Source organism: Columba livia, chromosome 5 (assembly GCF_036013475.1).
Source record: "Columba livia isolate bColLiv1 breed racing homer chromosome 5, bColLiv1.pat.W.v2, whole genome shotgun sequence".
Taxonomy (NCBI): Eukaryota; Metazoa; Chordata; class Aves; order Columbiformes; family Columbidae; genus Columba; species Columba livia.
In genome coordinates, this window is record NC_088606.1 from 49,774,539 (window position 1) to 49,797,440 (window position 22,902).

The following is a 22,902-nucleotide window of genomic DNA, read 5'->3' on the forward strand; positions in this document are numbered from 1 at the left end:
CCACAGGCACACCAGGGCTGAAAAGGAATCACAGAAAAGCAAGATGTCAAGCCTGTGTGAGATGTGGCTCCACCTCAACACTGAAACCTGACAACCTAATTAACAAATAAGCAGAGCCTCTGAGAGCAGCCAGGCAGCTGAGGTCCTCCTGATAATGCCTAAAGGTTAGGTGTACCTACATTTTCTTGATATTCCTCAGCTGATCCCCAGTCCCTCAGCATGCCCCTGGTAGAGGCAATGAGTAGATACATATTTAGCCCTGGCACTACGCTTGACATGACATCAAGCTCAAAAGACCCTACCCTTCCTTACTTCTTTGGCTTAACTTATGCGTTCCTCTACACAGAGCAATAATTGATGGAGAAGAGGGCAGCGCAGGGGTCTTATCTTCACTTGGACCAGCATGACAGCACTGGCAAGTGCTCCCTCCAGTCACATTAACTAGATCTGCTTGTTTGAAAGAGGTACAGATAGGAAGCATGCCATGCCCTGAGCTTCAGGGATGACAAGTCATTGCGGAAATGAGCGTCAGAGAGTTCATGAAGTGAATGGACAAAAAGATACAAGGGAGTGTGGACACAAGCTCCCAAGTGCAAACAGAATAAAGAAAACCTTCAAGTCTTTAGAGAGAATACCTTTAGTAGAAGTCAGCATGGTAGTCAGCATGGGTTCACCAAAGTGAAACCACGTTTGACCAACATGATAGCCTTCTATGATGGTATGCCTGGCTGGGTAGATGAGGGCAGAGCAGTGGATGTTGTCTACCTTGACTTCAGCAAGGCTTTTTGACACCATCTCTCAAAATATCCTCAAGGGCAAGCTCAGGAAGTGCATGCTGGATGAATGCACAATGAGATCACAATCACAAGCTGGCTGGATGGCAGAGGTCAGAGGGTTGTGATCAATGGTGTAAAGTCTGATTGGAGACCTGTAGTTAGTGGGGTTCCCCAGGGGTCAGTGTCAGGTCCAGTCCTGTGCAACCTGTTCATCAATGACCTGGATGAAGAGACTGAGTGCACCCTCAGCCAGTTTGCTGATGATACCAAACTGGGAGGAAGAGCTCACCAGAAGGCTGTGCGGCCATTCAGCAAGACCTGGACAGGCTGGAGGACTGGGCAGAGAAAAACCTGATGAAGTTTAACAAGGGCAAGTGTAGGGTCCTGCACCTGGGGAGGAATAACGCCAGGCATCAGTACAGGTTAGGGGCAGACCTGCTGAAAAGCAGCATTGCAGAGAAGGACTTGGGAGTTCTGATCAAGAGCAGTTGATCATGAGTCAACAATGTGCCCTTGTGGCCAACCAAGAAGGCCAAAGTTATCCTGGGGTACATTAAGAAGAGTGTGACCAGCAGGTTGAGGGAGGTTATCCTCCCCCTCTACTCTGCCCTGGAGAGGCCACATCTGGAGTATTGTGTCCAGTTCTGGGCTCCCCAATTCAGGAAGGACAAGGAATTACTGGAGGGAGTCCAGCAGAGGGCTACAAAGATGATTAGGAGCCTAGAGCACCTTCCTTATGAAAAGAGACAGAGAGCTGGGTCTGTTCAGCCTGGAGAAGGCTGAGAGGGGATCTCATCAATGTTTATAAATATTTCAAGGGTGAACGTCAAGAGGATGGGAACAGACTGTTTTCAGTGATGCCCAACAATAGGATGAGGGGCAACAGGCACAGACTGAAGCATAAGAGGTTCCATCTAAATGTGAGGAGAAACCTCTTTCCTTTGAGGGTGACAACACACTGGAACAGGCTGCCCATAGAGGTTGTGGAGTCTCCTTCTCTGGAGACATTCAAAACCCACCTGGACACACTGTATTACACTCTAATTACCGTAATGTAAGGACAGTGTACCGTAATTAGGACAGTGTAAGCAATGGCTGGGCATGAAAGATGTGAGGGATTGTCATGTAGCCTGAAACTTTCTTTTACTCTTTCCAGTGGAAACCCAAAGCAGGGCCTCATCCTGCCCGATGATCTGCAAACAAAAAAAGGGGGCTCCTACACCAAAGTTCCCACTTTGGAGAATTTCTTTCTTTTTAATTCTGGTTGTCCCTGCTGTCCATACTACACTCAAATCTTTATCTTCTGAAGCCACTGTCTTCCCCAACACCTGTCAGCAATGATGACGCCAAGCTATAAACATAACTTCTTTTTACCAGGTTTGTATATACGGCTTCCCTATTTCCTTCCTGGTGTCCAGACATCTCCCACTGGCCTCTCAGACTTCTTGATCCTGCTGTGCAAACACAACTCTGCAATGCTGGGAAGCACACATTGAGAAGACACTTAAAAAAGAAACACAGCAGCATTCATTGGATTTATTCCTGGACTTCATAGTGTTCATGCAAAGAGTTCTGTATTTGGCCTGAAAAAAAGACATAACTACAAAAGGCAAACTTAGAACTTCAAAGCTGACTTCTCCTGAGAGCCCTAAGCCACTGTGCATGTGTAGTAAGGACAAGGTGTAAGACTTTTTTAATTTCCCAAAGGATGGGAGAGGACAGCCCAGCCTGAGGAGTCAGAACCAAACACATGAGTCCCAAAACTGAGATGTGACCTCAAAGGATCACCTTAAGGAAAGGGTAAAAAGTAGTGTCCTTGAAGTAAAGCCACTCAAGTCAAGACAGTCAACACTGGCTGATGACCTCACTTGGTCTCTTTTGATTTTCAGCTTTAGCTTACTTGGAACACTTATTCCTCTCAGCATCTTGAGACAGTACCAAGGTAGACTGGCATTTCCTGGGAAAGGAAGAGTTAAAAATACACCTTTATTCAGCCAGGAGGCCACAGTCTTCAGAGCAGCTACAAAAGTCAGCAATCATAAAGCAGAAGGAAAAAGGTGACTAAGTTGTTTACTCCTCCCTGGAGATCCATCTGCCATGAGGAACTGCACATGGTGCTCGTGGGCACTGGCACAGAGAACTTGCTCCTGGGATCAGTAGCCAAGTGTCTTCTCAGGACTCACTGCTGAGGCACAAAAGATTCCCTCCTTTCTCCTACCACTGGCTCCTAAGGACACACAGATCCTCCCTAAGGAGCTTCTGCAAGGGGGGGAAAAAAAAAAAAAAAAAGCTTCCTCTGGGTTTATCCATCCTAACGGAGGTGCAGGCATCCATTAGACAATGCCTGGGGACCACAGCAGAGGAACTGCTGCAGCAAAGATCAAGTTGACTCATAGTTCTTTGGCTTTGGTTTTAAATAAATAAACAAACAAACAAACCAACCAACCAACCTGAAAGTGCCTTCAGCCCACTGAGAAAAATCCAAGCACCCATCTTCAGTCTCCCAGTGCATAATAATATAACTTTATTATTGTAAGTAAAATTTATTACATTTTCTATATGCTATTAGATTGAGGCGGGGGGAAGATCTATTACACAATCACTCTGCAAATCACTAATTGCTGGGAGCACTTCACGCTATCAGTCTTTGCCATCAGCGAGGCAGTCCTGACCTTTTATTCTACTGGTTACCACTGTGTTCATCATCTGCCCTCACAAATACCAGCAAAGACACAAGAACTGAAGCTCTGATACTTCAGCCATGCTTTCTGGATAGGGTGTTGAAAATTGGACCTCAGGGCACAAAAAAAAAAACTCATAAACTATCTCTCAGACTGTGGCAAATACCACTAAAGGGAGGACTGGTGGGACATTGAGATGGGATGCACACCAAAAGACCACAGACTACATGCTTGTTCAGACTAGTGGCTGCAGCCCTTTTCACACCTTCAGGCTTTTTTTGGTCTGCTACTATAAACATGAATTGTAACAACTATAAAATCACTGTTTAAGTGGTAGGAGCCAGGTCCTATGCATGGTGTGGGCTTCCTCTCCAATTCTAATCACACACAGCCACAAAATTCATCCATAGTGCCTTTGTTGACCATTCAAGGCTGTATGGGTTTTTTCTTCCCCGCAGTGGTTAGGAAAAAACAAGCAAGAAAATGGACAGGTGACATGAACTGTCACTGTTAAAGATGATCCAATCTAATCAGATGATGCAAACTTCCTAGCTCTTGCCATGACATGATCTGTCTTCTGAGCTTCAAGTTGGATTCAAAAATTACTGCCTTGCCCGTAGCAGCCGCAACATCAGCAGACTAAAGCTCCCACAACCTTTCCAAAGCTGAATTTGCAGTGACACGTTGGTTCTTAAGGAAAAAAACCACAATGTGATCCTTTCAAAGCAGCAAGCTGGTGAGGAACAACAGGGAGAGGGAAAAAAAACCAACACCTAGCACCACTTCCCCTTCTTTCTCTCACATGGACTTGAGAAGCTTATATTAATTACAAGTTTATATTAATTGCAAAGCATGAGAATCTGAACAAACACCCTCCTTGGGCAACCAGGACCAAACCCAAGAAAATATTTGCATCTATGGGATGTGCGAGTTATGCAACCAGCAAAATATCAAGCCAGATAAGGCACAGACCTTTCACTAGGCTCTACACAGACACACTCACAACTCTGTGATGCTGACTCAGGCTAAGACAAGTTGCTTTAATTTTCTCTCCCTCGCTCTACCCTTCACAGGAAAAATAATACCAGCTGACTTCATATCCAGCTTGAAGTCACTAGACAATATTTGCAGAGCTGAATCAGAAACCAAAGCAGCTTTTGGTGGAGTACTGGAGGGAACCGGGGTTTCCTGCAATGGGAGTCATCTTCCCATCCTAAAGTTAAAATCTTAAGGAAGCTCTCAGTGCAAGAAGATTAGCTCTGCATGAGTGTACTGTCAGCAGCAAAAATTAACAAGTAAAAAGCACAGTTTTGACAGAGCACATCCAACCAGCAGCAGGTTGATTGCAGCAAAAAGCTGGTACTAGCATGATATCACTCCTGCAGATGAGGCTCAGGGTTTTGCACATGAATAACAGCACAGCAAGGTACTGCAGGTATCACCATGCAAACCAAAACCCTTAATTAATATCTATCCTTTTCTGACTTGTTTTTGCCACATGGAAGGAGTAACAGGGCAGGCACACGCTTGCTGTTCAGTGCTGCTGACAATGCACTTGTTGACCAGGTAAGAGGCTACATGCAGCAGAAATGCTGAGAAGCTGCAAAGACCCAGTGCTGTGCCAGATGCCTCTCTGTTAGGATGCTCTTCAGACATGGACACTATTTATTAGACCAAAGTTCAGAGGGCAAGGACAACAAGGAAAGCATCAGAGCAAAACATATTCTGTGGCTCTTAACTACAAGGCCCTGATACATCTTTCTTCCAGAATTAAAAGCCTCCTGAAGGTTTTCATATGCTCTACTTTGCCCTCTCTGTTTCCTAGAAGCACCAGTTAGAAAGTAGAAAAGCTTGTGGTGGACACGTATAGCTGGGAAAGAGCAGGGAGAGATCAGACGTGTTGTGAAATGCAAAATATACACTATATGATGGAATGTTAAGTATTTTTTTACCTATTTCTGTAGCATGGTATGTGTACTTCCCACCTAGGGTAAGCCAGATTTTTTTCCCCTAATAAATTCCCTGCTATTGAAAAGTTCCAAGTCACTGTATTGCACATAGCAGACTTCCAGAGACTCTCCAGAGCTAACCACCATTTTATAGGTGTCTGAACTCAGCATGAGTTTCAGTAACAAACAAAAAGTGGGGTACAAAACTGTTGCTCTAGTTTTCTTCAGGGCCCTAGGATTTAATGCTGACTACACAGGGATGAGACAGGGTAAAGTGCCTGCCTGGCACAGCAGCCTCCCCTGCCAAGCAGGCTTGCAAACAGCTGCTAGCACAGGGACTTAACGGCTGAGTTCAAGCTCTGCAGACTCTTGCTGTGGACAGGCTTTTTGCTCCCTAACACCCAGTTCATCATATTTCTGCCACCGGGCTAATTCTTCCCCAGCAAAAGGCATGATGGAACAAGTGCTCCCAATCAAAGGGGAAACTCAGACAGTCAAGAAAATTCTCCCTGGGCTACCAGGCTTTATCCCTTCCAGTCAGCTCAGCTTTGATTCCAGTTCTTTGAATAATAGGTCTGTGTCTCCTCCAACCTGCTCCCTGCAGACCACACCAGGGTCTTCAGAGTAACCATGAAGGTTCAGCTCAAGTGAGATACAAAACTACAGAAACTGGCTCCATCACCCTCAAAGCTCCATTACAACACTTAATAGCACTTCGATGTTACAAAAAAGCTTTTTTATAACACTGAACAGAAAGAGTTTCACCCACGAAGCGTGGAACACCCAGATGTGAAGCTCCTGTAGAGGCACTGCAGGGCCGCTGCTGCCATCATCCGTTAATCCACAGCTGGAAGTCCCCATGTGTTTGTTTTAGCTCCAATTTCAGAGGTCTCCTTTTCCCACTACAATACAATAGGAAACAGTACTGCTGTTTGGGCACATGTATGTGGTCAGGAGCTCCTGAGAAGTACCGAAGTAAGCCTTGGCCTATGCTAGCAGCTGCTTGGCCTCAGTATGAAAGGATGAAACAGGGACTAAATTGCCCTGTTCCTACCTCCACTTTCTGTCTTCACTTGCTTAAAATGCCCCTTGGTTAAGATCTAGGAGAGGCTTGTAGGTCTGTTCTAGCACCTTTGTTAAGAGCACCTCTGAGAGGTATTTAACTCTGTCTTACAGTTGCTGCCTGGATGACGTCCCCCTAGCTCTTGACCAGAAAGTAACCAAAATGAACGGTAGCTTCTTGAGCAAAGGAAGAGGCATACGTTTACCAAATGAGACAGCACGCAGCTAAGACAAGAACAGACTATATTCAACAGTCTTGCTCTCGTTTTGTGCCACCCCAACCTGCTCAGTGTAGCTAGGTCAAGGTGGGATTCATCTCACCTACAACACAGATGTCTCCATGAGAGCCCATTTTTCATCAGTGATAAGAGACAGGCACAATCTGTCTGACCTGTTTAAGGTGTCTGTCTGCATTAGGATGAGATGAAAGTGCTTATTTCCTCTGCTGCCTGTACAGGGGAGCTGAGGGTAAGCAGCTGGGATGTTATATGTCAACATCTGGACAGGTGAATTGCACCCTGATGTTCCCCATTTTGCACATAGCTCATAAGCTTTTCAGAGAGGGACTATCTCACACTGCACTTAACATGAAACTACTTCCAGTCCCCAAGGCCTGAAGAGAACACTACAAGTGGTAAATTAGAAGCCCATGCCCTGAAATGTCTACCACCAAGAAAAAATCCATAATATTTCTCCTGTAACAATATTCCAAATGGAGCCAAGTCATTTTAGGGGCTGGCTGAAGAAAAGGTAGTGCTGCAGGTCTCAACCTGCCTCTGTGCCAAGAGGAGAAGGGAAACATTCCAGGCATCAAATGCTTTGTGCTGCGAGAATGGCATTGCCCCAAGAGGCTGCAAGGCTCACTTCATGCCTGTCAAGAGATGCAACAGGGCAGGCAGGGAGGGAGGGATGCACGCACACACGCATGTAGCAGGGCTCTGGCAAGGACATGGGAGAGGAAAGGACAGAGCACCCAGACTGCATAGTTCTCCTAGCAGAGAGACATGGGATTTACAGACCAGCCTTGAGGATTCTTCTCTTTCTCGTAACTTCTGATATACGACCCTTTGGGGCAGGTAAGACTGAAGCTTGATGAAGACAAATGCAAAATAATGAGTGTAGGGGCAGGATGCCAAAGCAACCATGCACATTAAATGGATCTGTTGTGCTGCCAGGCTGGCCAGGGGAGAGACTGAGGATTTATTCTCAGATTTGTGAAGCCATCAACCCTCACGCAATAAGAAAATTAAGCTCAGACAGGGATTGCAGGCAGAATAACTTCCCTGACAACAGTATGAATGAGGAATGAGTTGTTACAAAGGGCTCTCAAATCAAATAGGGAAAAAAAAAAAACAGAAAGCATGGAATAGGCTGCACAACATGTACCCACAGTCAGACTGAACTGAAGGGTTTGGAAGAAAACAAAAAGTTCAAATTAGGTCCTTGAAAGGGTGACTTACTGGTGGCAGACATTTTTCTTCCATCCCAGCATACAACTGTCACTGAGTCTGTAGGCTCCTGCCTCAGATTTTAAACATTATCTCTTTGCATCCTGATTTCAACAGGCCCTTTCTCCCTCTGCCCCCACAGAGCAAGCCATGCTGAGAAAGTGTGACTGGTGGTTGTCCACCTCCACGTATTATCTGCCAGTCACATCCCTGTTCCCTAGCATGAGCTGTTTGAGTATTTTTACCTGCTTTGTTTGTGGTTTTTTGGTCTTTTTTTTTTACTCTGGAGTTGCTCTAAGCTGTGAAATTGAATAAGCTCATTTTAGATGCAGAATTTGAAATAAATGAGACAAAAACCTGAACTGACCCAAGAGATGCTTGTACTGCCTGCCAGCCCATGGTCACTGCAGTCAACATTGTTCAAACTTTAGCCAAATTCAAACAATATCTTGTAACCCTGTTGTAATGCAATTGCACGGCTTGCTAAAAAAATAATGGACTTAGTAGCATGCTCTGAAAAAGCCCAGCTCTGTGCTACACACTCAGCTTCCCACATCTCCAGAAGGAATACACTTCAGACAATGCTCTTCTTGAAGACCCTAAACAGGGCTACAGAAGTAAGTTGATACCTCTTTCTTTCAAAGTTGCACATCTTCCTCTAAAACTCAGGCAGGCTTTCCTGAGCATCCTGCAATTGCATTGTTTTCTCTTTAAAATGGTAGAGGTTACAGCCTAGCTATACACAGCTCAATTTGTGCCAATGGATTGGTGACTACAATATCCAGCTAGCTGCCATGGGCCTTTGGAAGTTCCCAGCCACAGACTAGAATGTCCAGGGACCTGTACCTTACATGCTATAACCCTCCACCTTTTCTTCTGCATCCATTAATCTCTAAAATTGGCCAGTACCAGAGGCTCTTTGCTACCACCTGCCTGAAAGAATCACCACCAAAACCTCCCTTGCTGCCACAGCTAGGACACATGCAAGAACTCAGCAACAACTGCCCTGTTCAGAAGATGTGAACAGGCTACAGGTCCATTAGAGTCAAAAGAAGAAGAAGAGGAACCTAAATTTCAGGATTTATACATCTGCATGGGCATTTTCCATCGATGGTTTCATCTGAGCAACCTCCCTTTACTCACCTCCAATCCTGAACAGGTTTATCATCGACTTCAAGGTTGCTCTGAATTACCCCAGAGGTGACCATATTTCAGCAACAAATTAAACTGTCACAATACATTCCCTTTTACACTGTTCTTTAAAATACGTGAACCCTGGCTGCCAGATCATTGTTTTGGAAATATTAGAATAGGTGCCTCAGAAACTGCTTTGAATAAAGTAAAGGATTTTTTCACTTTTTAGAGAAATCTACTTTCATGTATTTTTTGTTTGTTTATTTGTGGGTTTTTAAGGTTTTGGTGGTGGTGGTTTTGTTTGTTTTTTTGTTTTATTGTTGCTGTTGTGTGTGTGTGTGTTGGGGGTTTTGTTGTTGTTTTTATATTGTGGTTTTTTGGGGTTTGGGGATTTTTTTTTTGTTGGTTGGTTTGTTCCTCTTTTGCCCTTATGCCTCTCCCCGCCCCCCATTCCAGGTAGTTTGTTTTTTTTTTATCCTCAAAGACTTGGTCAATTAACTGGTTCTTGTTTTTCAGATCTTTCCATAAAAAGTGCCTCAGAGCAAGTGACCAAAAGGGAGATGGCTCATTTTGCAACCATTTGCCACTAACACGAATCAAGATCCTAAGGTCCTCTGCTTTCTAAATCAATCACCATCTAGATAGATACAACATCTCTTTCCAGGTGCCCAAATTTTCTTCCTGCTTTTCCAACCCACTACAAGCCAAGACACTCAGTTTTACCATAGGATATCTATCAATTTCTGCAAACACAAGCCCCACTTAACAGCCTGGAAGACTTACATGGAAAGGACTGCTATTCTAGCCCTCCACTCACATCACTTTTAAGACTAGATACCGAAGATATTAAAACAACAGACAGGCCAACCTTGCGTGAAATGATAAAAAGAAACAAAATCCCATCTTCTCAGGATTCATTGTGACAAGAAAGCATTTTACTCATCAAAAAATCATATTACCAACATGTCGACAATTGAGTGCTGAATCTTTTTTACACTCATTAATTACCAAAGGAAGGGGAAGCTGATCTTGCAGTTAAAGCACCAAACTGGAACAACAATTTCTGTTCTCTTCTCCAGGCTCCTCCTGTTAACATGGATTCCCATTCCTCAGTTCCTCAGCTGTAAACCAAGAGGTAGTAATAACACATCTCCTTTACCTGCCCAGTGTCTGCCCTGACTATAGGCACTGGTAGATACTTGGGGTAGGGACACATCACCCACCAGCAGTAAGTCATTATATCTACTAGCAAAATGATGGGAAGGAGCAAGGAAGGAAAGATAAACTTATGGATTAACTCACTAACTCACTTTCCACAGCCAGAACTTGGTAGGGGAAACGCAGCAGTTTTTCTACTTTCTAAAAGATATGAGAAGCAGCCTGGCCTGAACACTTCATAAGTTGGAAGAGGGTAGCTGCTTGGAATGTACCACACAGAAAAAGAGGGACAGGAAAGGTGTAACTGATATGGAGTAAGTATTCTCTCTTACCCATACAGATTAATGCATTCATTGTGGAAGGAATGTGGAGCAGAAGAATCTCATCTGGCTCCTGATAATCAGGTGCAGTAGTTGTGGGGATCAGATGACAAATTATTAAATAAGTGTTATTCAGGGTCTGAAAGTCCTAGCTTTCCTCCTTGCATGACTCAAATTCTTGCCTGGGATGACTGACAGGAAAGGATACAAAAAGAAAACCATGACAACAATTGCTGCAGACAAGAAAGGCCATTTTCCTCCTATTTGTATCTTTCTATATGCCTGCTACAAAATAGGGAGAGAACTGCTCTCACTCCATGGAGGCATTGCCTTGTTAGACCCACACTGAAGGGCTGCTGACACGGTCTAGAGCCCTATGGCAAGAAGACTGAGGTGGGCTTGCAACAACAGTCCACCTAGGATCAACTCTAAGATCCTGAGGTTTGTGGTGGGCGTGGTATCAAACCAACCTCTTGGAGGCCAAATTTAAGCTGCAGTGCTATGCCCACAAAAAGCACTTTGCTGCAGCTCTGAAGGACTGTCAGTGCTAATGCTCCAAAGCACCCTCCATCTTCAGCCACCTATCACCACTCAGCATGGTCAGCAGGGAAACAGCAACACTTACAAGGCAGCCAACTGGTGGGCCTCCCAGTCTGATGTCAAGTGATGGTCTCTATCACTGCATCTGCTCAACAGCCTTGTGCAAATCCTCATCTGCACACCAAATCCAGGCTGCACTCTGTACTGCTCTACCTCCCTGCACAGTCTACATACCTACAAAGCTCTGTCTCTCGCTTGAGTCTGGGTCAACATTACCACAGTTCATGGAATAACTTTGGTCTCTGAATGACCAAATGAGATAGATAAAGGAACAGTGTTTTCAGAGGACAATGCTTTTCACACTTGAAAACAATTCTTAATTAGTTGCCTGACAGCTTTAGCCACTGATCCTTCAGTAATGGATATATTGCAGGGATAGGAACACAGAACTGATCAAGCACTGGACAACAGGTCTGTGTCAACTTTGCCAGTCACTCTCAGAAATATGTCCTGATGTTGCCTCTAAAGTGGTTTTCTGGGGTAAATACTGTGGCTTTTATCCCTTCTGCACAAGGCCTTTCCGTACTTAAAAGGAGCTTATGAGAAGGATGGGGACAGACTTTTTAGAAGGACATGTTATGACAGGACAAGGGGTAAGGATTTTAAACTAAAGGAGGGGAGACTCAGGCTAGACATGAGGAAGAATTTTTTTTACAATGAGGGTGGTAAAATACTGGAACAGGTTGCCCAGAGAGGTGGTAGATGCCTCATCCCTGGAGACATTCAAGGCCAGGATGGATGGGGCTCTGAGCAACCTGATCTAGTTGGAGATGTCCCTGCTTGTTGCCACTGTATCAACAGACACAGATCCAAGAGGAGACAACATAAAAGTTAGTTACAGGATTAGCACACATACAAGCTGGGGTCTGTCCCATATTTACCTCCAAGAAACAGTGATGTATTATTTACTCATCATGATCAACTATATTGTTTTATCTATTTATCATACCAACCAAAGCCTGGTTTCTCAAGCCCAGCCTTCTTTTTCTCAAGGATGAATTCAAGTCCCTCACATAAAACTAAGCTCCTTGACATCTCATTCTTACTTCAGCAAAGCCAGCTGCAGGAAAGGATGCTACAGTCACTAAAGAAACACAGGAGCTAGGGCCATGCCAGGAGAACCACTCCGGCTGCTGCTGTGACTAGCTGGGCTAGGACAAGGGATGAAATGCATCATTTGCAGACTCAAATTTCATCCATTCAAGCTTATTCTATACACATGGTTTGAAGCAGGCTGAACATTCTCGATGCAAGCCACAGAATTGCTGAAGACAGCATGGAGCATCAGAGAAGGCTCAACACTGATACTGGAGCAAGCTTACACAACAGCAGCTTGTTCCCCCAACAAACCACAGGTGAATAGAGCTCACTTCTCAGCAAGCCTCTAAAGCAAGATCCCAACTTGCTTGGGGCATAAGCACTTGCTAGCCAGGCTCTCCTTTAGGGATTTTTCACTGGTCTGCTTTTCTTAAGGGAGACAATTCCATGCAGTCCTGCTGCTGATTGGTCATGTTCCAATTCAGCCTGGACCGGCAGGATGCTTCACCTTGCACAACAGCAGCCTCCAGAATGCCTTTTTCCACCCATCTCCTCCTTGCTCATCTCCTCCTGCAGAGCCTTGCCCAGTGAGAACAGGGCAGCCTGGAGCAGACCCTGCTGTGCACACCTGCATCCCTCATTTTGGTCCTACGACTTGGCTTTTTAGATCTCACTTCTCTCCTTGCAGTAAGGATGACATCCTCTTGCTTTCACTGGCCACAGCTTCTCCCTCTCATCTGCTGTTCTCTCAAGGATGCTAAACAAGACGACGACATATGGGCATCTTCCCAGAAACATTGCAGAAATATCTCTTTTTTTTATCTGTCAAGTTATTGCTCCCATACACACACACCTAAACTCAGTTCCACCAGCTACTGAACTTACATATGAACAGTCTGGTTTGTTATGGGTTTAGTTATGCAAAAGGAAAAATCCACTTATAGTTTGGCTCACAGCACTGTATTATGGAAGTACATGGTTTGCTACTGCCTCTGCATTATCAGAGGACAGCCTACCCTTTTAGCAGATAGGTTGGATACTCGCTCGGTCAGCATAACTCCTGAAGCAGATGAGAGCCTGGTGAGATAAGGCAACCAGCTCAGCTAAGACCAGAGAGCGGGTCGGGACTTCTGCATTCATGGTTCTGCACTTTAAGCACAAAGTCACCTTCCAGCACATAGCTGAGCTGTTCCAAGAGCTCATGTTGCCATCATGGACACCGCAGGCAGACCGTACACTAACACAGCAAGCATGTAAAGACTATTCCTTCTCTAGCTATTCAGGCCATTTTGTGTCATACACAGCAAGCTGTAAAATTATATTGCAGGAGGGAGAAGTTGATAAGGAAGTTAAAGAATACTGCAAAAGAATACTCCTCTTTGCCCCATCCTCCCCAATCAATTTTACTGAACAGGTCATTAAACAGTTCCGGTCTCACACTATAGAGAGACCAAGAAATAGCTGGCAACACACAAAATAAAAACGATCATCTTGAAGAATTTTCCTCTGCATATCTGTAATTATAAACCAACCATCATCAGCATCTCTCTCTCTGCAGTAAATAATTAACTGCAAAAGAATACTCCTCTTTGCCCCATGCTCCCCAATCAATTTTGCTTTACAACGACATGCTGTCTGGACTGCTCGCTGTGTCAGTGCACCTGAGTGTTATCCAAAACACTTCACAAGACATACAGGAGCCATGTCACTATTAACTTCAGTACAGCAGAGCCCTTTCCTTACAAGTACAAGAGGGCATCATCATGTAACTCCTGGTACTTAAAGCAGATAGCTATGACATACACAGCTCAGCTCGTTCACTGCAGCAACATCACTGCAACCATCAGTGGAGGCAAATCACACTCTGAGCACTCCCATCACACTCCTCTGGGCTGCCAGAGCTTAACTGCCAAGACAGAGCAAATTTCCTCCCCAAAATACAATGTTTTATATTTCTTTTATTGCTTTTGATAATATCCCACCCCCAATAAATTTTATTCAGGGGGAAAAAAACAAGTTTTCTTCATAATGGCATTTTTAGAGACTTTAATCTTTGAATACTAGATCTAAGTTGAACACTGTGACTGCTTGGTCACACATGATAACCTGTTCACCTCTTGCTATTATACTTACCCTCATCAACCTGACACTCATACAGACTCTGAAAGTAACAGGTAAGCCAGCAGACCTTCAGAGCACTCATTCCTTTCGCCCTGCTGAAAGATACCTCCTGGACATAACTCCAGAGGGGAGGAAGGATGATGCCAGGAAGAAAGCAGGACTGCTCAGCAGGGAGGCTGGGCTTGGTCAAGGTTGCACACAGATACACAACCAATGAACAATGCAAGATTTGCCACTTGATTGTAGTTGTTTTCTTAGGATTTCTCAGTGAAATTCACTTAAAAAAAAAAAAAAAAGGCTTAAGGAGAACACAAGCAAAAATGAAAGCTGGGAAAAACCTCCAGAACTGCAGGATGGACCTTCCTGCAACAGCCAGAAAACCCATGAAGAGGCAGGGAAGCACCACCACCAAGCAAATACCTTCGTACTCACACACAAGTGTGTTTACATTTACATTTTTATGGGTTTAAATGCATGCCAAGTTTAGTTGGGCTGGCTATGAAGTGTTCAATAAAAATCTCCAACAGGAAGGTAGATAAAAATGAGGAAAATTGGCTAATTCAGAATCAAAAAGCATGGAAAGAGAGGTTGAAGAATGAGGCAGAAGGAAGAATGGAAAAAAAAACCATGACACAAGACATAGAGAATAATACAGGCAAAGGAAAAATTAAATTAAACAGATAGTGAGGACGGTTCAGGAAAAGATAAACCATGAAAAAGTGGAATGAAAACTGGAAGGGAAAGATAAAGAGGAACATGCCACAGCAGAGCAGTTAAACAGTAGCTGGCAAACATCTTTTGTTTAATCTCATCTGTATTTGTCAAATAATTCATTTGATTAATACTCTTTTGTGGTCTTCAACCAGCTATAGAGCTGATCAAATATCATTCCATAAATACATTATTAGATTAATACAGGTAACATTAAAAATGTTGAACATATTCTATCGGCTGCTCAATAAGCTCTAGTTGTAAGTTCACACTTCAAAACTGTTAAAATAGAAGGTTGATAATAAATTACAATAAGATAAAGAGTGCTTGGAGCACAATGATTTTGCTTTTCCTAGACCGACAAGAAGCACACTGGTATAACATCTTGAAAGGCAGGAGACAAGACACTTCTACCTCTTTCCTTCATCACTCTCCCACAGGGAATCCCTTGTACAGGTGGTACTTTTTGTCTTGGGTTTTATTTTGTTGAATATCTCCCCCATATTCAACTTCTTTGCTCCATAAAGTTTTTTTACTCCAAGAAAACCTGGGGAGCTCCAAAGGCAGCCTAGCAGGAAGGTAAATTTGGGATGCACCAGCAGCAGGAGTATGGCAGTGAGTGCTGTATCCAGCCTGGAAGCAAACATTTACACTTGGGAGCTGAGCTTTGGTCCTCTTAAAGAGAGGGGAAGTTAGGTGAAAGATGACCACATGAACAAAGATGCCTCAGGACCTCTACTCACACAGGGAAAAGCTTCCCAGTACCAGCACTCTTTTCCAAGCCTCCCTAGGAAACAAGGGGAAGAAAAAAGGTCAATCGGCAATTTTTCAGCCTGTTTTTTTTCCCTCTCTGGCCCAACACAATAGCAAAGCCACCAAGGGCAGACCTTCTCCACACACATGGTAACAGGTCTGCCAGGGAGCCCCATGAATTGACACCAGACTCTATGAGGAAACTGTGGTCATCACTTTCTAGGCTGACGTCAGAGAAACCAAGGTTACTCCCACTACTGCTTTACCTTCACCGCTGACAGCAGCCAAGAACCAAACTTGCCACAGGAGACAACCACACCCGGAGTAACTTCTTGGGGCCAGAGAAGTGTCCCTCAGGTCATAAGTCCTGTTTAAATATTACAGTGATATTCCAAACTGAGGTAATTATTGTATGTATTTGTATGTAAACATGTAGGGTACTACCATGCATACTTCATCCCTTTTTAACTGAAAGAAATAACAGGTTCACTAAGACAAAACAAACAAACAAACAACAACATGCTCACAGCTCTCACCCCACCCCAAAGCAGACTTTTCTGTAGTGGTAACACCCATCAGTCTCCAGACCCACTGAGGAGACTCAACAGCAAAATCAGTCAGCATCAGACTCCCCAGTGCTGAAACCAAAGTAGTTGGCATGTTATTAATCACACAGGAAAAACACTTGATGAGGAGAAGGACCAGACACACATAGAGGAGACACACACGGATTTAAAGTCATGGCTGTGTTACAAACACTTGGGAAAAATCACACAAATCACCAGCTGCAAAATCAAAATACTTTGGAGCTCTGCAATGATAAACACATTAGCAACTCTGACCAGGAGAAACCAACATCCACCATACGACCCACTAGCAGCTCTTCAGTCTAACCTGCACAAAGCCTCATGTGCTTTTCTCAATTCAAAACCAGTTCCTGCTCCAACCCACACAACCTATCCTTGCCAACCAGCCTGAAGTACATTACGACAAAGCATCTCCAGGACTCTGTACTCCTTCTGCATCTCAAAGACCTACCCGGGAGCAAATTTGCATGGCGCAAGCTAAAGAGACGTGACTTATATCGTTGAAAAAGTCAGTGGCTTGACTTGGGTGAAGGATTGACTTGAGTCACACCATTCCTGCTGCACCATCCTCCTGCTTCCAGCTGTCCTGAGCATTTCTCAAGCAGCTCCAGTTTGCCAGTCCTCTCCGATTTCTCATCAGCTCCTTTGTCTCCAGGCATGTAGCACTGCTCTAGGCAACTGAAATGTATCCCTAACCAGGACCCATATGCACCAAGTGAGCCACAAGATGCACCTGCTCTCACTTGGGCTGAAAGGATTGTGCCCCTGGACCCTGCAATGCCCTTGCACAACAGGCAGAGCGCAAGCAGCCTCCGCACACTGCAGAGCCCCGGCGGTGAGTGTTCCTGGGAGGAAGGGAGGTGCCACCAGGAATGCAGGACCTTGCTCACAGATGCACATACCAGCATCTCTACCACCTGTGCCCCCCTCTGTGCCTCACCCCGGCCTACCAACACCTGGCACTGACGTGAAGCTGGTCTCTCCTGAGGGGTGCTGCTCTGACAGGGGGCTGTCAGAGCCCAGTGGGCACCTGCTGTGGCAAAAGGTGGGGCATCCAGTACTCTCCCTTGAGACCATCATGGAGGCAGTGTGGGGAATGCAAGGGGACAATGGGAAGCAGCTACAAGGGACTGGAAACCAGGAGTGCAAAGTAGAGGAGGGAGAGAGGGCAGAGATGGCTACAGGTTCTGGATGGGGTTGCAGAATGGCAAGGGGGGAAGGAGGCTGCAGCTTCGGGGCCAGGGGAAGAAGGGCAGTAGGAGCGCAAAGGGGGTGGTAGGAGGATGGCGGAGGATAGACAGCAAAGGGGGTGCCGAAGGGGAGGACGGCAAAGGGGGTGCAGAGACTGCTGCTCGGTGGTACCCGCACTCCAACCCCACCTCGGCGACCTGCCCGGGGATGGGGTCGGCAGGCAGCGCCCAGGCAGCAGTCATGTCGCGGCCAAGGAAGCAAAGTGGGTCCGCGTCACCGCCCCCAAACGCCCCCGGGCCCCGACACCGCCCACCGGGCCGCGGGTCCCTCTCTCCCCACCGCCTCCCCCGGGGCACGGCGGGGAGCACCTCCAGCACAGTGGAGGTATAAGCTTCTCAAGGGTGTGCAGCCGCCCCGCTAACAGGTGGCGGCGGCGGCGGCGATGCCGGCCTGTCCCTGCCAAGCCGGTGGGTGCTGCCCCCTCACGACGGCGCGTCTCACCCCTCCCCAGCCGCAACCTCATCCCCAGCGGTCACTCACCGGCTCGTCCGCCCCGCCAGACGGGATGCGCGTCCTGGAAAGCGGGGCGCGGAAGTTTAAAGCGGGATAATAATATTATTTGTATATTTCTTCTAACGGAGGAAAATCAAACAAGACGGAGGCGCCCCTCCGGCGGGCGAACCGCCCCCACCGCTGCGCTCCTTCCTTCCCGCCCGACCCGGCCCCGCCGGGGGCTTCAGCCGCGCGTCGGCCCGGCGGTGAGGTGAAGTTTCCACCGCGGTGGTGGAGGCGCCCCCGGTATGCCGCGCCCGCCCCGCATTGGCACCGGACGCCGGGGCGCTCTGCCACCGCCGCCGCCCGGACAATGTGCGTGCAGGGAGGCGGGAGCGGAGCTGGAACGGGAGCGCGCCCCGCCGGCGGCCGCTGCACACACCCAGACCCCCGCGCCCCGCCTACCCGCCGCTCATCGACTGCCCGCCTGCCCGCCGCCTCTGATAGGCAACCCTCACTGCCACCGCCCTTCGGGTGGGCCGTGGTGACTGTCAATCAGACGCTACGGCCTGCCCGCCGCGGCCCGGCTGCGGGGCGGTCTCTGGGGCGGTGGCAGCGGCAGGGCGGCTGTGATGTGAGGTCGCCGGGCCGCAGTTTCGCCCCAGCGTGTGTCCCCTGCTGCGCTGGCGCTTCCGCGCCCTTTCTCCTGGGAGCTGCGGTGTTCTCGTCGTCTCTCTTCCGGGCCGTGTCTCAGATTCGCGACGGCCCCTCCTCAGGAGCTCTCCGCACCCGGCCTGGCGGCCGCTACGCTACAAACGCCAGGGGCCGCCGCTCGCTTCTCTCGGCCTGGCCTTCTCCGGGGCTGCAGGAGTGCTTTACCCGCGGGGGGACCGAGAGGCGCCGTGGCTTTCTCGGTAGCTAGCGCGCTGGCGGCAGAAGCTACCCCGACACGGCGTGCGGAGTGGGAGATTAGCTCAATCCTCCCGTTGTCCCAGGGCCTGCGAGCCGCCGCTCACCTGCCTCCGGCCGGCCGCGGGAACAGGGCTGCTGCCGTCGGAAGGGCACGGCCCTCCAGCTAACGCGGCAGAGAGAGCCCTCGCCCTACAGGCACGGCCCAGGGCCGAAAGTACCGCTCTCGGCTAAGCTGCCTTTCTCAGCTCCCGCGGAGGCCTGGCACACAGGGCATTTTGGAGGAAAAAAACAACCCAAAAAACAGAGGATGCGAAAATGTGGTGTTCATTACCAGTCACAGTTCCTAGCTGATAATCCATAGGCTAAACGCACCTCACAGGGCACTTTCATCTGGCTCCTGGAAATGCCTGGAAAAATGGACATGTCCAAATTATTCTGGAGTGAAATTTAAGCCTTGAAAGAAAAGATGCATTAATTGGTCTGCATAAGACAGCTGGAGTCCTACTAGGCTTGGCAGCAGAGATAGACACTGCATGAACAGAATTACTCCAGTTACAAAGGTCCAAGCATGGTGAGAGCTTTTGTCTGATCCTGTTTGGGTCCCATAAGGAGCACTGTTAGACCAGAGCTAGTAAACCTTGATGGACACAAGTTTTGTTCTATGAATACAGGTCTGTCAATGCCGCACTTCCCATTCCATTACAGTATGCCTGTGTTACCACAAATTTTTTACTACTAGGCACTGTGATTATCCTATTATTTTGGAAAGTGGATAGTGGATTGCATAGTCACCTCGTTATCCAGGGGCATACAGATGTGATCAAGCATAGACACAGAATATGATGCCAAATAAAGTACTCATTCCTGCAACTGGAAAAACACAGTTCACTCTGATGTATGTTTCAAGCATGCTGCCACAATTTATTGTTTCCACTAGAAAAGTAGTAATCTGAAAATGGATTTAGAAACCATTGTTCTACCTACTACACTTGTCATTTAAAAGAAAGCTTATGCCCTGCAGAGCTTGTAGTGAGAGCAGATTAAGCAAGTTCTAAGGATACCCAATGAGAGAGTTGTGGGGGTTTTTTCAGGCCTCATCAATGTATTGCACCAACACAAACAAACCTGCCAGAGCACTTTCTGAAAGCCAGTACGCAAACAGACAGGTCCGAACAAAAAAGCTGAAGCTTTAACCTACCTTGAAACTCTTTGCTTGCTTCTAACAAGCACTCCTGATTCTGAACGACCTCTCAGTTCTCCACAGAAATGAGGGTCACAGCTCGCAGAAACACAGCATCTCTCCTGAGCAAGCCAACAACCAGAGCAGCAGCACACACAAAGGTGATGGATTTCTTTACAGGCAGACACACGTACACATGGTGCACCGCCTCTCTGTGCTACCTGTCTCGTCTTGTTTTAGCCATTTCTGGCAAGCAGGTAGGGTACTGGAGCATGCAGAAATCTTGCTTTTTGAAGCACCCTGAAAGTGGGTGCTTATTTTTCAGTACCTAGATGGCCCAGAAGAACTCATCAGGGAGCAAAAAACAAATAGGTATTGTAATAGATACAGCTGTGGATGAACCCCAGTTTCATACTTCTTGGGCTTCTCAGTGACCTACAAGAACCAAGAAACACCAGAATATAGGACCAAAACTGCTTCTTTCTTGCTCATTCTTTAGTGCCAGAGGATACACATCAGGATGTAAGATACACTACTTGTTTGCATACTGCTGGAAAACAGAAACAGAAACACCTATTGGTGAGTCATAACCACACAATCACATAGAGGTGATGACACAGATTTATGAGGACACTGAGATTGAAGATCTCCTCTCCCCCTTTCTATTTTTGGATATAAAAAGCAAAAGAATGGGTCAAGATCCTCAGTTGTTGCAAAGCAACATAGCTCCATTGCTTTTAGCAAAGCTGGGCAGATTTACACTTGCTAAGGTTATAGCCTGTTCTGTTAGTAAAAGGTCATTCTGCCCAGGTAGATTCTTCCTTTCTCTAAACTTGAATTTAATTCTAGGAAAATGGCCTGTCTGATGTCTTTGGAAGACAGAAGCCTTTTTTTAAAACATAGAACATGCACTGCCACAGCAACAGCAATGCAAACGCCATCACACAAAGTACTTCAGTCTACTAACTACTCTGCTAACTCATGGTGTCTCCAGCTGGGCTGCCAACAAACTCTTCCAGCTACCTACCAGGCATCAATGCAGCTCCTGTGCTCTGTAGCAAACCTCAAGGCAGGTAAAGAGAAATGTACAACTCTACAGAAATCCTGCAGTGCTAGTAACTATTGCAAGCCTTGTTTGACAGGAGAGGAAGGCTAGTCAAATACTGGTCCCACTGGCATACAGAGCAATAAAAAGGAAGTGGGGAGAATCTCAGAAGATCCTTACTGTCCCAGTAATACTGCCAAAACAAAATCTGTAGTGCAGTTGAAAAGCTGTTCCGTCATTCCCATGCCTTCAGCTTTTCCTTATTGTCTTCACTAAACTGTATGTAGCTTGCAGGTAGGAGAACATAACTCATAGACATGCTTATGCTGTCATGACTTTTTGTAACAGCACTCTAAATTCAGTCTCAGAAAGGGTCATGGATTTTTGTAGGTGTCGTGACCCTGAAAATAACTCCTTGATATTGTCATTCCATCATTAACCTCTGCAAGATGGGAGTCATAGACAAAGGAGTGAGCTTATGTTTCCCCATGAGTTTTGCTTCCCCAAAGTACCATATTGTTAATGATTTTTAATTTATTCCTCCTGCAGATACACCAGACTTAAGAAACCTGCAAGTACTATTCTCGTACTGGGATGTTTGTTCTTGCACATCTCTCCCTGAGCTTAGAGGATGAGTAGTGTCACAGCAGAAAGCAAACCGATATGCAATAAACTTTTACAATTTTGAGTTTTCTGGAGTGTGCAAATTGTTTCCTTTTAGTATCTGACAATACAACACAAGGAACTTGCCATGGCAACAAGCTTATGAAACAGAAAAAAAATTATCATCACAAGGTGCTTTGTTGCTATAGCAAGCAAAGAAGCTGAGAAATTATCCTTTTTGTTCACTGGTGGGCCATGCATCATCTAGGTAGCAGAACCTGTCAGCAGAAGTTTATGTTAGATTCAATGCAAGTCATCTGTTTTGTGGGCCTATCTGATACTTGGATCAAAACTGAAGTGCAGTCAGAAGGAAAGAAGGAAGTGTTCAGAAGAATTGAAACAAGACTGAATTCTCAGAAATACGAGGCCAAATCCATTTCCGCAGCAAGCTGACGCAACTCTGCAGATGCCAGTAAGGGATGAACCAATTTCTTCTGAAATTACTTTGGCTTCCATTCTCTGAGAGTCTCCATTCTTACCCCACTGTCCTTTTTTTTTTTTTTTTTTTTTTTTTAAGTGTAATAAATCTCTGCAGATCTGTGAGTATTTTGAAGTTACCCAAGATGGATGGAATAGGCTCTCTGAGTCTGTCTCCAAACCCATTCTCTTTGCAAGGATGCTTCTAGGAAGGGCACACTCATTGCTACACAGCTTTCTTCTGTTAGTAAGAGAATTTAGAAATGGCAAAGGGAATTGGCTAAGGGCAGAGAGGGCAAACCCTCATAATTATCGCTATAGGAGGAAATAAAAACTGAGCTTTGTTAGCTCAGAGGAGTACGATTTTGAAAACTGTTTCATGTGCAAGTACTAACAGAAGCCAATGGAGAACTACTCTGTGCTTAAGATAGGCTCATTTGTAAATCTGGAGTGGGTCTAGGATGTACACAAAATGTTTGCTTTACTCCTGAGCTGGAAAGGATGCCTTCTGCAGGATAGTCTTGAAAAGTGAAGGAAAAAATAGACTATTGATATAAGCTACAAGTAACACAACTCCAACTGTGTGATGGAATGAAGTGTATGCTCCCCCTTTCTATTTTTAAAAACAATTAAAGTATAGGCTGTTGATATAGTAATATCAGGC

The 22,902-nt window shown here is 46.0% G+C and overlaps 1 protein-coding gene across 2 annotated transcripts in view; it reads right to left on the reverse strand.

Annotated features, from left to right (window-relative positions):
- Positions 1-20,263, reverse strand: part of HRAS (HRas proto-oncogene, GTPase) — a 43,484-nt gene extending 23,221 nt beyond the window's left edge. The window contains exon 1 of one of the 2 annotated variants that reach the window (XM_065065021.1): positions 20,132-20,263. The gene's annotated coding sequence lies outside the window, so the exon portion shown is untranslated. Of the gene's footprint in view, positions 1-18,069; positions 18,491-20,131 lie in introns of those variants that run through there. The other variant, XM_065065020.1, reaches the window with a different exon arrangement.
- Positions 20,264-22,902: the final 2,639 nt, after the last annotated feature.